Below are 16,232 nucleotides of genomic sequence, written 5' to 3' on the forward strand. Positions count from 1 at the left end.
TGATATCCTTTACACACCGATGTGGGCTTTTTGATGCTGTACCGCCTGAGGGATCAGAGGTCCATTATATCATCGCTTACGTGCAGTGATTTCTCCAGATACTCTGAACTTTTTGATGATATTACGAACCATAGATGGTTAAATCCCTAAATTCCTTGCAGTAGCTCATTGAGAAATGTTGTTCTTAAACTGTTGGACAATTTGCTCACGCATTTGTTCACAAAGTGGTGACCCTCGCCCCATCCTTGTTTGGGAATGACTGGCCATTTCATGGAAGCTGCTTTTATTCCCAATCACGACACCTACCTGTTCCCAGTTAACCTGTTCACCTGTGGGATGTTCCAAATAAGTGTTTGATGAGCATTCTTCAACTTTCTCAGTCTTTTTTGCCACTTGTGCCAGCTTTTTTTTAAACATGTTGCAGGCATCAAATTCCAAATGAGCTAATATTTGCAAAAAATAGCAAAGTTTTCCAGTTTGAACGTTAAATATCTTGTCTTTGCGGTCTATTCAATTGAATATAAGTTGAAAGAGATTTGCAAATCATTGTATTCTGTTTTTATTTACGATTTTCACAACGTGTCGACTTTGCTGGTTTTGGGTTTTGTGCATCCTCCTTTCTGTTCTTTAATGTTTCCCTCTTGTTTTAAGTGTTTTTTACCTCATTTTGCGGACTTTTTGAATCTGCACGGCCACAACATAATTTCCCCACTATAGGAGGAATAAAGTCCATCCTCTCTTATCTTATCCACCTGTTGTATTTATAGACACATATTTAACTTAATTACCCAGGATGTCGGAGAAAAACAACCAATACCTGAGACCAGGTGATGTGGCATCGTCCAGCAAGGTGTGTCAGTTTGGATAATGCTGAGGCCTTGGACTCGCCATTAGAGCAAATACGAAGACAAATCGGTCAGCAAATGCAAGAAAACATCAGGCGGGACACCTGAGACGGCTTCTATTACAACAGTGCCAACCTGTAAACAAGATCACAAACAAAACGAATTAACATGACGTCAAAACGCAGCAAGTGTGAACTTTTTCTGGCAGACGACGTTTAAAATAATGATCTTTTATTGCTAATTTTAATCGATCATATAATTAGCCTACGCGTGCAATTAATGGCAGTGGTTTCTCTCTGCCTGGCAGATAAATGACCCTATCTCTTCTATTGATTTTTGCATATTGTTGTGGCTTTCTCCTCCTTCCTGTTGCTGCTGCTGCTTCTCTCTGCTGTAAACAAGAAGATTGATCAAATCAACCAAACCAATTTGGAGCGTAATGGTATTAAAACCTGGCATAATAGCTGCAATTGCTTGCTTTGATGATCAAGTTTTGATCAAAGTACATCTGCATATTTTCAATGTAACCTCATCTGAACTACAGGAACAAATATGGCCCTGGAAGAGAGCCTTGGGGAACTTTGGAATATAATTACACAAATGAATAGAAGTATGCACCATTGTGTCTACCGTGCATTCAGTTCAAATCAATACCACACATCTGGAATGTAACTCCTCCAAGTACGACAAGTTGAGTTTACACGAACAAGTTCTATTTTGGTTTCATCTGACCACATGACATTCTCCCAATCGCCTGCTGTATCATCCATGTATCCATTTTGGTATAAACTCAACTTGTCGTGTTTGGAGGAAGAAGAATACTGAGTTGCATCCCAAGAACACCACACCTACTGTGAAGCATGGGGGTGCAAACATCATTCTTTGGGGCTGTTTTTCTGCTAAGGGGACAGGACGATTGATCCGTGTTAAGGAAAGAATGAATGGGGCCATGTATCGTGAGATTTTGAGCCAAAGCCTCCTTCCATCAGTGAGAGTTTTGAATGGTTGACCAAATACTTATTTTCCACCATAGTTCACATATAAATTCTTTAAAATTCCTACAATGTGAATTCCTGGATTTTTTTTTCACATTCTGTCTCTCACAGTTGAAGTGTACCTATGATGAAAATTACAGACCTCTGTCATCATTTTAAGTGGGAGAACTTGCACAATCGGTGGCTGACTAAATACTTTTTTGCCCCACTGTATATATATATATATATATATATATATATATATATATATATATATATGTATATATATATGTATATATATATATATATATATATATATATATATATATATATATGTATATGTATATACCTAGAATTCACTGAAAGTAAAGTATTTCTTATATATATATATATATATATATATATATATATATATATGTATATACCTAGAATTCACTGAAAGTAAAGTATTTCTTATATATATATATATTTCTTATTTCTTAGTATTTCTTAGTATTTCATATATATATATATATATATATATATATATATATATATATATATATATATATATATAAAATAAATACTTGAATTTCAGTGTTCATTTATTTACACCATTACACACACAAAACTAATCTACTCATTGTTGAGTTAAGGGTTGAGTTTTCCATCCTTGTTTTTCTAACCATATGCATGTACAGTAGATGGCAGTATTGTCCTGTTCAAGAGAGTCTCAACATTGCTGTTTATGGAAGACAAACTGCTTTACGGTGGACGAAAACGGACTGCTGTTGTTGTGTGTTGTTGCCGCGGTGGGAGGACGTTAATGAAATTGCCTAACAATAAACCCACATAAGAAACCAAGAACTCGCCCTCGATCATTCTACAGTTATAACGTCATTGGGCAGACACGCTCTTTATAAACGTCACTCAGGTCTGCATGGAGCTGGAGGGGTTGTGGCCTCCAGCTCCGCCTGAATTTCTGGAGATTTTCGGGAGAGGCACAAAATGTCGGGATTCTCCCGGAAAATCCGGGAGGGTTGGCAAGTATGCATATTTGTTATATTATATATTGCTATATTTAGTCTATTTATACCTGCATTGTCATTTCCATCCTTTGTAACTGAGCTACTGTGTTGAACAATTTCCCTTGTGAATCATTAAAGTTTGTCTAAGTCTAATAATACCATACAACCCTATTAGTATGGTTAGGTTTAGTATACATATTCGTAACTAGTGTTGTCCCGATACCAATATTTTGGTACCGGTCCTGGTACCAAAATGTATTTTGATACTTTTCTATACTTTATGATATTTTTGTAAATTAAGGGCACCAAAAATAAATGCATAATGGGCAACTTGTCTTTTATTAGTAAGTAAACAAACAAAGGCTCCTAATTTAGCTGCTGACATTTTCAGTAACATATTGTGTCATTTTCCATTCTATTATTTTGTCAACATTATTAAGGACAAGTTGTAGAAAATGAATTATTAATCTACTTGTTCATCTGTTTACTTTCTCTTTTAACATGTTCTATCTACACTTCTGTTAAAATGTAATAATCACTTATTTTTCTGTTGTTTGATACTTTACATTAGTTTTGGATGATACCAACAAAGGCATAATATCATGAATTTATTTATGAGGACCCCGACTTAAACAAGTTGGAAAACTTATTGGGGTGTTACCATTTAGTGGTCAGTTGTACGGAATATGTACTGAAATGTGCAATCTACTAATACAAGGGGGTAGATAGGGGACCGGTACTTTTTAGAGGCGGTATAGTACCAAATATCATTCATTAGTAATACCAGTATTGTCAGAGTTAGTTTGTGACGAACCCCAAGATGCAGAGAAGGAGGCGGGTCTCGAGTAAGAAAACATGATTTAATAAAACACTAAGACAAAACCGAACAAAAGGGTACAAACAAAAGTTGCGCACGCTGGCGGATAACAAACTTGGCTATGAACAAAACAAACTGGAAGCAGGGAACAAAAAACAGTGAGCTACCGAATATAGCTTACCGCTACGCTGCAAAATCAAGACCAGAAGGAACGTCAAGTAGAAATGACATTGACACGACAGGATCGACAATAATCCAGCACTGACTGGAGGAGAAAACAGGTCTTGAATAGTGGCTGGCTGATTGACACCAGGTGTGGCCAGGTGCCAATCAGCCACAGCTGAAGGGACACGACACTCAGGGAGACAAACAGGAAACAGAACCAAAATAAGAGTGCTGACAGGAACTAAAGACAAATGCAAAGGAAAAACTAAGACATAGACCAAAGGGACAAGCCTGACAAGTATACCATAATCGGAAGACAGCCATGGCCTTAGCTGGAAGCCTTGAGGAACGCCGCAGTTGAAGTCGGCGGACAGAGCATAAAGAATGTGGACTTTACCTTCAATGTGTGAAGTGAAGTGAATTATATTTATATAGCGCTTTTCTCTAGTGACTCAAAGTGCTTTACATAGTGAAAACCCAATATCCAAGTTACATTTAAACCAGTGAATGCGTGAAAATGATGCTATGAATCAAACTAGTCAACATTATTAAAGGCCTACTGAAAGCCACTACTGCGATGAGGTGGCGACTTGTCCAGGGTGTACCCCGCCTTCCGCCCGATTGTAGCTGAGATAGGCGCCAGCGCCCCCCACGACCCCAAAAGGGAATAAGCGGTAGAAAATGGATGGATGGATGGATGAAAGCCACTACTAGCGACCACGCAGTCTGATAGTTTGTACATCAATGATGAAATATTAACATTGCAACACATGCCAATACGGCCGCTTTAGTTTACTAAATTACAATTTTAAATTTCCCGCGGAGTTTCCTGTTGAAAACGTCGCGGAATGATGACGCGGGTTTGTGACGTTATTGGTTGGAGGGGACATATTAGCCAGGCAGCACTTATGGCTAAAAGTTGTCTCTTTTCATCGCATAATTACACAGTATTTTGGACATCTGTGTTGCTGAATCTTTTGCCATTTGTTCAATTAATAATGGAGACGTCAAAGAAGAATGCTGTTGGTGGAAAGCCGGTATTTCTTTGTTTGTTGTGAAGCTTTAACACAGAGCGGTCAAGCGAACATGTTTCTCTACGTGAACCAACAAGTTATTGGATGCGGAAATTGTGATATTAAGTCGGATCTTACTGGAGACTTGAGTTGATTACGTGACCTCATCCTGCAGCTCAAAAAGTCAGATGTGATCTTGGCTCCTCAGCTGTTTTACTAGCGACCAAAAGTTGCGAACTTTATCGTCGATGTTAAAACTTCGCAACAAACGTCGCGTAATGATGACGCGTATGATGACGCGTGTTTGTGACGTTATTGGGGACATTTTAGCTCAGCACCACTTACGGCTAAAAGTCGTCTCTTTTCATGGCATAATTACACAGTATTTTGGACATCTGTGTTGCTGAATCTTTTGCAATTTGTTCAATTAATAATGGAGACGTCAAAGAAGAATGCTGTTGGTGGAAAGCGGTGGATTGCAGCTGCGTTTAGCAAGCGAAACACAGCCGGTGTTTTTTTGTTTGTTGTGAAGCTTTAACACGAAGCGGTCAAGCGAACATGTTTCTCTACCTCAACCAGCAAATTTTTGGATGAGGAAATTGTGATATTAAGTCGGATCTTACTGGAGACTTGAGTGGATTACGCGACCTCATCCTGCAGCTCAAAAAGGTAGCTGTGATCTTGGCTCATCGGCTTCTCTCAGAGACACTGGCTTTCACCGCAGCCATCCGACTTTCAGGTATGACTTTATAATCTCACTAAAATACTATTAACACAATAAGCAGATAAGGGATTTTCCAGAATTATCTTAGTAAATGTGTCTAATTACATCTGAAACGCTCCCACTGCCGCCACCTGGAGCAGTCGCCTTTTCTTTTTTTCTAGTGCTTCACTCTAACTTTCCTCATCCACAAATCTTTCATCCTCGCTCAAATTAATGGGGAAATCGTTGATTTTTCTCGGTCCGAATTGCTCTTACTGCCGGTGGCTCACATTATAAACAATGTGAGGATGTGAGGAGGCCTCACACCAGTGACGTCACGCGCACATCGTCTGCTACTTCCAGTAAAGGCAAAGCTTTTTTACTAGCGACCAAAAGTTGCGAACTTTATCGTCGATGTTAAAACTTCGCAACAAACGTCGCGTAATGATGACGCGTATGATGACGCGTGTTTGTGACGTTATTGGGGACATTTTAGCTCAGCACCACTTACGGCTAAAAGTCGTCTCTTTTCATCGCATAATTACACAGTATTTTGGACATCTGTGTTGCTGAATCTTTTGCAATTTGTTCAATTAATAATGGAGACGTCAAAGAAGAATGCTGTTGGTGGAAAGCCGGTATTTCTTTGTTTGTTGTGAAGCTTTAACACAAAGCGGTCAAGCGAACATGTTTCTCTACGTCAACCAGCAAGTTTTTGGATGAGGAAATTGTGATATTAAGTCGGATCTTACTGGAGACTTGAGTGGATTACGCGACCTCATCCTGCAGCTCAAAAAGTCAGATGTGATCTTGGCTCCTCAGCTTCTCTCAGAGACACTGGCTTTCACCGCGGCCATCCGACTTTCAGGTATGACTTTATAATCTCACTAAAATACTATTAACACAATAAGCAGATAAGGGGTTTTCCAGAATTATCTTAGTAAATGTGTCTAATTACATCTGAAAAGCTCCCACTGCCGCCACCTGGAGCCGTCGCCTTTTCTTTTTTTCTAGTGCTTCACTCTAACTTTCCTCATCCACAAATCTTTCATCCTCGCTCAAATTAATGGGGAAATCGTTTATTTCTCGGTCCGAATTGCTCTTACTGCCGGTGGCTCACATTATAAACAATGTGAGGATGTGAGGAGCCCTCACACCTGTGACGTCACGCGCACATTGTCTGCTACTTCCGGTAAAGGCAAAGCTTTTTTACTAGCGACCAAAAGTTGCGAACTTTATCGTCGATGTTAAAACTTCGCAACAAACGTCACGTAATGATGACGCGTGTTCGTGACGTTATTGGGGACATTTTAGCCCAGCACCACTTACGGCTAAAAGTCGTCTCTTTTCATCGCATAATTACACAGTATTTTGGACATCTGTGTTGCTGAATCTTTAGCAATTTGTTCAATTAATAATGGAGACGTCAAAGAAGAATGCTGTTGGTGGAAAGCCGGTATTTCTTTGTTTGTTGTGAAGCTTTAACACAGAGCGGTCAAGCGAACATGTTTTTCTACGTCAACCAACAAGTTTTTGGATGAGGAAATTGTGATATTAAGTCGGATCTTACTGGAGACTTGAGTGGATTACGCGACCTCATCCTGCAGCTCAAAAAGGCAGCTGTGATCTTGGCTCCTCAGCTTCTCTCAGAGACACTGGCTTTCACCGCAGCCATCCGACTATCAGGTATGACTTTATAATCTCACTAAAATACTATTAACACAATAAGCAGATAAGGGATTTTCCAGAATTATCTTAGTAAATGTGTCTAATTACATCTGAAACGCTCCCACTTCCGCCACCTGGAGCCGTCGCCTTCTCTTTTTTTCTAGTGCTTCACTCTAACTTTCCTCATCCACAAATCTTTCATCCTCGCTCAAATTAATGGGGAAATCGTTGATTTCTCGGTCCGAATTGCTCTTACTGCCGGTGGCTCACATTATAAACAATGTGAGGATGTGAGGAGCCCTCACACCTGTGACGTCACGCGCACATCGTCTGCTACTTCCGGTACAGGCAAGGCTTTTTTATTAGCGACCAAAAGTTGCGAACTTTATCGTCGATGTTAAAACTTCGCAACAAACGTCGCGTAATGATGACGCGTATGATGACGCGTGTTTGTGACGTTATTGGGGACATTTTAGCTCAGCACCACTTACGGCTAAAAGTCTTCTCTTTTCATCGCATAATTACACAGTATTTTGGACATCTGTGTTGCTGAATCTTTTGCAATTTGTTCAATTAATATTGGAGACGTCAAATAAGAATGCTGTTGATGGAAAGCGGTGGATTGCAGCTGCCTTTAGCAAGCGAAACACAGCCGGTGTTTTTTTATTTGTTGTGAAGCTTTAACACGAAGCGGTCAAGCGAACATGTTTCTCTACGTCAACCAGCAAGTTTTTGGATGAGGAAATTGTGATATTAAGTCGGATCTTACTGGAGACTTGAGTGGATTACGCGACCTCATCCTGCAGCTCAAAAAGGTAGCTGTGATCTTGGCTCATCGGCTTCTCTCAGAGACACTGGCGTTCACCGCAGCCATTCGACTTTCAGGTATGACTTTATAATCTTACTAAAATACTATTAACACAATAAGCAGATAAGGGATTTTCCAGAATTATCGCAGTAAATGTGTCTAATTACATCTGAAACGCTCCCACTGCCGCCGCCTGGAGCCATCGCCTTTTCTTTTTTTTTAGTGCTTCACTCTAACTTTCCTTCTCCACGAATCTTTCATCCTCGCTCAAATTAATGGGGAAATCGTCGCTTTCTTGGTTCGAATTGCTCCTCACATTATAAACAATGTGAGGATGTGAGGAGCTCCACAACCCGTGACGTCACACGCACATCGTCTGCTACTTCCGGTACAGGCAAGGCTTTTTTTATTAGCGACCAAAAGTTGCGAACTTTATCGTCGATGTTCTCTACTAAATCCTTTCAGCAAAAATATTTGCAATATCGCGAAATGATCAAGTATGACACATAGAATGGACCTGCTATCCCCGTTTAAATAAGGAAATCTCCTTTCAGTCTGATAGTTTATATATCAATGATGAAATATTAACATTGCAACACATGCCAATACGGCCTTTTTAGTTTACTAAATTACAATTTTAAATTTCCCGGGAGTTTCGTTTTTGAAACGACGTGTAATGATGACGTGTACGCAAGACGTCACAGGTTTTTAGGAAGCAGCTAAAAGTCGTCTGCTTTAACGGCATAATTACACAGTATTTTGGACATCTGTGTTGCTGAATCTTTTGCAATTTGTTCAATTAATAATGGAGATGTCACAGTAGAAAGATGGAGTTGGGAAGCTTTAGCCTTTAGCCACACAAACACACGGTGATTCCTTGTTTAAAATTCCTGGAGGTGAAACTTTCCTATGGATCAGAGCGTGGTTAAGAGAACATGGATCCTGACCACATGTCAACCAGCAGGTTTCAGTGAGAAAATTGTGGTTAAAAAATCAGTTATTACCGGAGAAAAGCTGAGCTTGTGCCGTCCATGCAGCTGCCATCGACTCCCCTGAGACACTGCGCGTCAACACACCCGTGGAGACAGCCTTCCGACTATCAGGTACTATCAAACTCACTGAAACACTAGCAACACAATAGAAAGATAAGGGATTTCCCAGAATTATCCTAGTAAATGTGTTTAAAAACATCGGAATCCGTCCCAATGCAATAGCGTTTGTTTTTTTTTCTAGTCCGTCGCTATCAATATGCTTAAACACAATTCTTTCATCCTCGCTCAAATTAATGGGGAAATTGTCGTTTTCTCGGTCCGAATAGCCCTTTTTTGTTGGAGGCTCCCATTAAAAACAATGTGAATATGTGAGGAGCCGTCAAACATGTGACGTCATCGTCTGCGACTTCCGGTGGAGGCAGGGCTTTTCTCTTCGCACCGAAAGTTGCGAACTTTATCGTGGATGTTCTCTACTAAATCCTTTCAGCAAAAATATGGCAGTATCGCGAAATGATCAAGTATGAGACATAAAATGGACCTGCTATCCCCGTTTAAATAAGAACATCTCATTTCACGGTGGCAGAGGGGTTAGTGCGTCTGCCTCACAATACGAAGGTCCTGCAGTCCTGGGTTCAAATCCAGGCTCTGGATCTTTCTGTGTGGAGTTTGCATGTTCTCCCCGTGACTGCGTGGGTTCCCTCCGGGTACTCCGGCTTCCTCCCACTTCCAAAGACATGCACCTGGGGATAGGTTGATTGGCAACACTAAATGGGCCCTAGTGTGTGAATGTGAGTGTGAATGTTGTCTGTCTATCTGTGTTGGCCCTGCGATGAGGTGGCGACTTGTCCAGGGTGTACCCTGCCTTCCGCCCGATTGTAGCTGAGATAGGCGCCAGCGCCCCCCGCGACCCCGAAAGGGAATAAGCGGTAGAAAATGGATGGATGGATGGGCATTTCAGTAGGCCTTTGATGCATTGAGTCTCATTCGCTGCGATGAGGTGGCGACTTGTCCAAGGTGTACGCCGCCTTCCGCCCGAATGCGACACCCCGCCACGCCAAAAGGGACAAGCGGTAGAAAACGGATGGACATCTAATGAAGTGTCCTCTCATAGCATGATGCTCAGTCACAACGAAAGTGGCAAATAAGGAGCGTCGTCGCTCCCTCCCCTCATTCCTTCTTTCTTCCTCCACTCTCTCTCTCTCTCTCTCTCCCCCCTCTTCCTCCTCCTCCTCCTCCTCCACGTTCTAGTGCTCAGCCAAGGCAAGGCGCTGCTCGCCTCCACAAGCATGCAGCCTGCACGGCGCGATGGAGCGGACCAGAGGAGGAGGAGGAAGCCACCAGCAGCAGCAGCAGCAGCAGCGTGACGCCGCCAGGAGGACACGACAGCGTGAGTGAAGGTAAGAAAAGCTTTCACCCTCACTTGAGACGAGACCTGCGCTCTCCTGGTGGTCCTCACCTGTAGTCATCCCCCCCCCCATGTGGAGTCCGCTGCGCATACACTCTCCAGGGACCAAATGATGGCATTCCCATGGAAGAAGAGGTGACAATGTCCTCTGCAGTGGACATTCCAGATGTCTCCTAATAGTTGGGGGAAAACGTCCACTGCAGAGGACTTTGTTGTGTTTTCACCAAGCAAACGTGCAACTTTGAGCATCATTTCCATTTCCAAGCGAAACTGATTAAACGATGTGATCTCGTCGCCCACGAGCGTGACGGGTGGAGGTGCAGCCGTGCGTGGAGGCTGGCGCTCACGTCTTCCTCCAGCGTCCATGCAAGGGAAACAAGAGCTGTTGCCTTCAAATGGACACACACACACACACACACACACGCACACACAAAACGTGCACGTCGGGTGTGCAGCGGTGCGTCCTCCCGTGCGTAAAAGCGCGCAGCCGAAAAGGCGCAAAAAAAAAACAAAAAAAACGAGGGCAGTGGAGGCAGACTTGACTTTGGATTCTGTGCTTGATGCAAAGAAAAACACTGAGATTTATTCTTTATTGTTATGAAACGTTTTATTTTATTTTCCCCATGATTTATCGGACAGTAAATGCCTCATCCGCTCATTTCCAGTCCGGTTCATGTTTTTGTGAGTGTCTGTCACTTTTGCTTTTCTACCCCCCTGCTACGGCGTGAACAGTTCTGGAGGCGATCCAGGCTCTTTTCTGCTTCCACTGACTTGATTTGTGCATGAAAAATGTGGCTCGGGGTGATATCAAATCAACACCACTTGGAGAATTATCACCTAAAACCCATTATTGTCGCGTCGGGCTTTATCACTTTCCACTCTCAAGGAACGGTGTGGCGCAGTGGTAGAGTGCCCGTGCATAACCCGAGGGTCCCTGGTTCAATCCCTACCTAGTACCAACCTTCGTCCCTGATGGGTGCTGGTTAGCTGCCTTGCATGGCAGCTCCCTCCGTCAGTATGTGAATGGTTGAATGTGGAAGTGGGAGAGTGGCCGTGCGCAACCCGAGGGTCCCTGGTTCAATCCCCACCTAGTACCCAACCCTCGTCACGTCCGTTGTGTCCTGAGCAAGACACTTCACCCTTGCTCCTGATGGGTGCTGGTTAGCGCCTTGCATGGCAGCTCCCTCCGTCAGTGTGTGAATGGTTGAATGTGGAAGTGGGAGAGTGGCCGTGCGCAACCCGAGGGTCCCTGGTCCAATCCCCGCCTAGTACCAACCTTTGTCCCTGATGGGTGCTGGTTAGCTGCCTTGCATGGCAGCTCCCTCCGTTAGTATGTGAATGGTTGAATGTGGAAGTGGGAGAGTGGCCGTGCGCAACCCGAGGGTCCCTGGTTCAATCCCCACCTAGTACCCAACCCTCGCCACGTCCGTTGTGTCCTGAGCAAGACACTTCACCCTTGCTCCTGATGGGTGCTGGTTAGCGCCTTGCATGGCAGCTCCCTCCATCAGTGTGTGAATGCGTGTGTGAATGGGTGAATGTGGAAGTAGTGTCAAAGCGCTTTGAGTACCTTGAAGGTAGAAAAGCGCTATACAAGTACAACCCATTTATCATTTATCATTTAAAGACTAGATAGGACAGCTCGAAACGTCTGAACATTCCTGCCGTGATGTGTTCAATGCCCTGATAATAATTGGACAAATGAGAACGTTTCAATTAGTGTTGTGACTCTTTGGGTGTCCCACGATTCGATTCAATATCGATTCTTGGGGTCACGATTCAATAATATATCGATTTTTTTTTCGATTCAACGCGATTTTCAATTCAAAAACGATATTTTTCCGACTCAAAACGATTCTGTATTCATTCAATACATAGATTTCAGCAGGATCTACCCCAGTCTGCTGACATGCTAGCAGAGTAGTATTTTTTTGTAAAAAAGCTTTTATAATTGTAAAGGACAATGTTTTATCAACTGATTACAATAATGTAAATCCGGATCAGGCCCGTGAACAGGTTTTACCCGGCCCGCGTGATGAGTTTGCCAAATATTAAAACAAGCTTTTTTTTTTTTTTTTTTTTTTTAAACGAAATTCACGGTGGCAGAGGGGTTAGTGCGTCTGCCTCACAATACGAAGGTCCTGCAGTCCTGGGTTCAAATCCAGGCTCGGGATCTTTCTGTGTGGAGTTTGCATGTTCTCCCCGTGACTGCGTGGGTTCCCTCCGGGTACTCCGGCTTCCTCCCACTTCCAAAGACATGCACCTGGGGATAGGTTGATTGGCAACACTAAATGGTCCCTAGTGTGTGAATGTTGTCTGTCTATCTGTGTTGGCCCTGCGATGAGGTGGCGACTTGTCCAGGGTGTACCCCGCCTTCCGCCCGATTGTAGCTGAGATAGGCGCCAGCGGCCCCCCGCGACCCCGAAAGGGAATAAGCGGTAGAAAATGGATGGAAACTGCTGTTGTAAATGTGTCCACTGAATGTTAGGCAAGCACGGTTTACAATAAAGGGTGACTGTGGCTCCTCCTCCTCGACCCACATTAAACCTAAAACCTGCCGTTTTATGTCTTCTGCTTCGAACACATCATCATTTGGCACCCTCGTTGCCCCAAAATGTCTGTCAAACACGAGAAAAGTGAACTTAACCCTTTTGAATAGTTTTTTACCTTCAATCCCAGAAAGGCTGTGACTTAAAGTTTAATCATGGCTTTGTAGATACATTGAGACATGGTCTTGGTTCATTTTGTTCCTCAAACTACACCAAGTATCTCAGAATTTTCAACAAACTGGAAGTGTTTTGTCCAGAGGATTATCCGTGATTTGTACATTTTCGGAATGTGCTTGTTCTATTTTTTGGCCAAAGAAAACAACCTGGAGTTGTCTTTATTTTTAAGTTATCATGCCATGATTTTACCCTTCCGGCCCACTTCATCAATCAATGTTTATTTATATAGCCCCAAATCACAAATGTCTCAAAGGACTCCACAAATCATTACGACTACGACATCCTCGGAAGAACCCACAAAAGGGCAAGGAAAACTCACACCCAGTGGGCAGGGAGAATTCACATCCAGTGGGACGCCAGTGACAATGCTGACTATGAGAAACCTTGGAGAGGACCTCAGATGTGGGCAACCCCCCCCCCCCCCCCTCTAGGGGACCGAAAGCAATGGATGTCGAGCGGGTCTAACATGATACTGTGAAAGTTCAATCCATAGTGGCTCCAAGACAGCAGCGAGAGTCCCGTCCACAGGAAACCATCTCAAGCGGATCAGCAGCGTAGAGATGTCCCCAACCGATACAGGCGAGCGGTCCATCCTGGGTCCCGACGAGCGGTCCGTCCTGGGTCTCGACTCTGGACAGTCAGTACTTCATCCATGGTCATCGGACCGGACCCCCTCCACAAGGGAGGGGGGGACATAGGAGAAAGAAAAGAAGCGGCAGATCAACTGGTCTAAAAAGGAGGTCTGTTTAAAGGCTAGAGTATACAGATGAGTTTTAAGATGAGACTTGGGGATAGATTTTCCTCCATGCTGGACCTAAGCTAAAATGAGTTTAAAACCCCTGTATTAACCAAAAATATGACTTATTTTATCTTTGTGAAAACATTGGACACAGTGTGTTGTCCAGCTTATGAGATGCCATGCAAGTGTAAGCCACTGTGACACTATTGTTCTTTTTTATTATTTCTATAAATGTCTAATGATAATGTCAATGAGGGATATTTAATCACTGCTATGCTGAAATTATAACTAATATTGATACTGTTGTTGATAATATTCATTTTTGTTTTACTACTTTTGGTTTGTTCTGTGCGGTGTTTGTGTCTCCTCAATTGCTCTGTTTATTGCAGTGTTGCTGGGTCAGGTTCTGTTTTGGAATTGGATTGCATTGTTATGGTATTGCTGTGTATTGGTTTGTTGGATTGATGAAAAAAAAAATAATGAAAATAAAAAAATACATCCATTTTTATTAACGTATTTTAATCGATTTTTTCCCACACCCCTAGTTTCTATGGTATTTGGGTCAAGGACGGTTCAATTCCCAACTTTGACTTGATGTTTATTTGCTAAACAGGCTTGCAGCATGTAAAGCTTCATCTTAGATCATTTGCAAAGATAGCGTGGTGTTTTGTTTTTATCACGGCGGCTTGTCGTCTGTTAGTGCCGCCGTTTGCCCGCGGGGGCGTGCGAACATCTACGTTTGCCGAGTTATTACGTTTCAATAGCGAACACGTTTGGCAACGGGACTGCAGCATCCATCACTTTGCAATCCCAAAGTAGATGGGGGGGGGGGGGGGGGGGGGGTGTGATTAAAAGGCTGGAAAATCCGCATTGACGGACGTTCACGGCGTCGTACTTTTGTCGGAAATATGACGGCGTCGATTATTCGACGGCTCACGTCGCCCGCTGCGGCTTTCGTCGATTTGTCAAAACACGCCGACGTGCCGGGTGTCAACGTGTCAAAGGACGACTGACACGCACGTGTCTTTTAGTGAGCTCTACCACCCCCGCCTGCCTTTACTGCTCTTTCATGTCCTGCGGCTGCACTCCAAGTCACGCTGATGTACGCCAATCTCGCAGAATAAATAGCAAACATAACACACAGGAATATTAGTTATCAATTTGCTGGCTCCTTCCGAAGACAGGACTAGACTGGAGCTGTCCTATCTAGTGTTTCAGCATGAAAGTAGCTAGACTTGAGCTGCCCAATTAAAGTTTTTCAGCAGTAAAGACTGGAGCTGTCCTATCTAGTGTTTCAGCATGAAAGTAGCTGGACTGGAGCTGCCCAATCAAGTTTTTCAGCAGTAAAGACTGGAGCTGTCCTATCTAGTGTTTCAGCATGAAAGTAGCTAGACTGGAGCTGCCCAATTAAAGTTTTTAATCAGTAAAGATTGGAGCTGTCCTATCTAGTGTTTCAGCATGAAAGTAGCTAGACTGGAGCTGCCCAATTAAAGTTTTTCAGCAGTAAAGACTGGAGCTGTCCTATCTAGTGTTTCAGCATGAAAGTAGCTAGACTTGAGCTGCCCAATCAAGTTTTTCAGCAGTAAAGACTGGAGCTGTCCTATCTAGTGTTTCAGCATGAAAGTAGCTAGACTGGAGCTGCCCAATTAAAGTTTTTCAGCAGTAAAGACTGGAGCTGTCCTATCTAGTGTTTCAGCATGAAAGTAGCTAGACTGGAGCTGCCCAATTAAAGTTTTTCAGCAGTAAAGACTGGAGCTGTCCTATCTAGTGTTTCAGCATGAAAGTAGCTAGACTGGAGCTGCCCAATCAAGTTTTTCAGCAGTAAAGACTGGAGCTGTCCTATCTAGTGTTTCAGCATGAAAGTAGCTAGACTGGAGCTGCCCAATTAAAGTTTTTCAGCAGTAAAGACTGGAGCTGTCCTATCTAGTCTTTCAGAATGAAAGTAGCTTGACTACAGGTGTCCTATCTGGTCTTTTAGCATGGTGACAGACTGGAGCTGTTCTATCGAGTCTTTCAGCATTAAAGATCATAGGTTAGAGCTGTCCTATCTAGTGTTTCAGCATGAAAGTAGCTAGACTGGAGCTGCCCAATTAAAGTTTTTCAGCAGTAAAGACTGGAGCTGTCCTATCTAGTCTTTCAGAATGAAAGTAGCTTGACTACAGGTGTCCTATCTGGTCTTTTAGCATGGTGACAGACTGGAGCTGTTCTATCGAGTCTTTCAGCATTAAAGATCATAGGTTAGAGCTGTCTTATTTAGTATTTTAGCATGAAAGTAGCTGGACTAGAGCTGCCCTATTTAGGTTTTCAGCATTAGAGATCCTAGATGGAGCTGTCCTATCTAGTCTTTCAGCATGAAAGTAGCTCAACTAGAAT

The 16,232-nt window shown here is 43.0% G+C and overlaps 1 long non-coding RNA gene across 1 annotated transcript in view; it reads right to left on the reverse strand.

Moving 5' to 3' along the window:
• Positions 1–823: 823 nt before the first annotated feature.
• The window catches only part of LOC133559990 (uncharacterized), a 135,130-nt gene continuing 119,721 nt past the window's right edge, over positions 824–16,232 (reverse strand). Inside the window, exon 3 of the long non-coding RNA XR_009808366.1 lies at positions 824–980. This is a non-coding gene — a long non-coding RNA (uncharacterized LOC133559990). The remainder of the gene's footprint in view (positions 981–16,232) is intronic.

The sequence above is a fragment of the Nerophis ophidion genome, linkage group LG10 (assembly GCF_033978795.1).
Source record: "Nerophis ophidion isolate RoL-2023_Sa linkage group LG10, RoL_Noph_v1.0, whole genome shotgun sequence".
Taxonomy (NCBI): domain Eukaryota; kingdom Metazoa; phylum Chordata; class Actinopteri; order Syngnathiformes; family Syngnathidae; genus Nerophis; species Nerophis ophidion.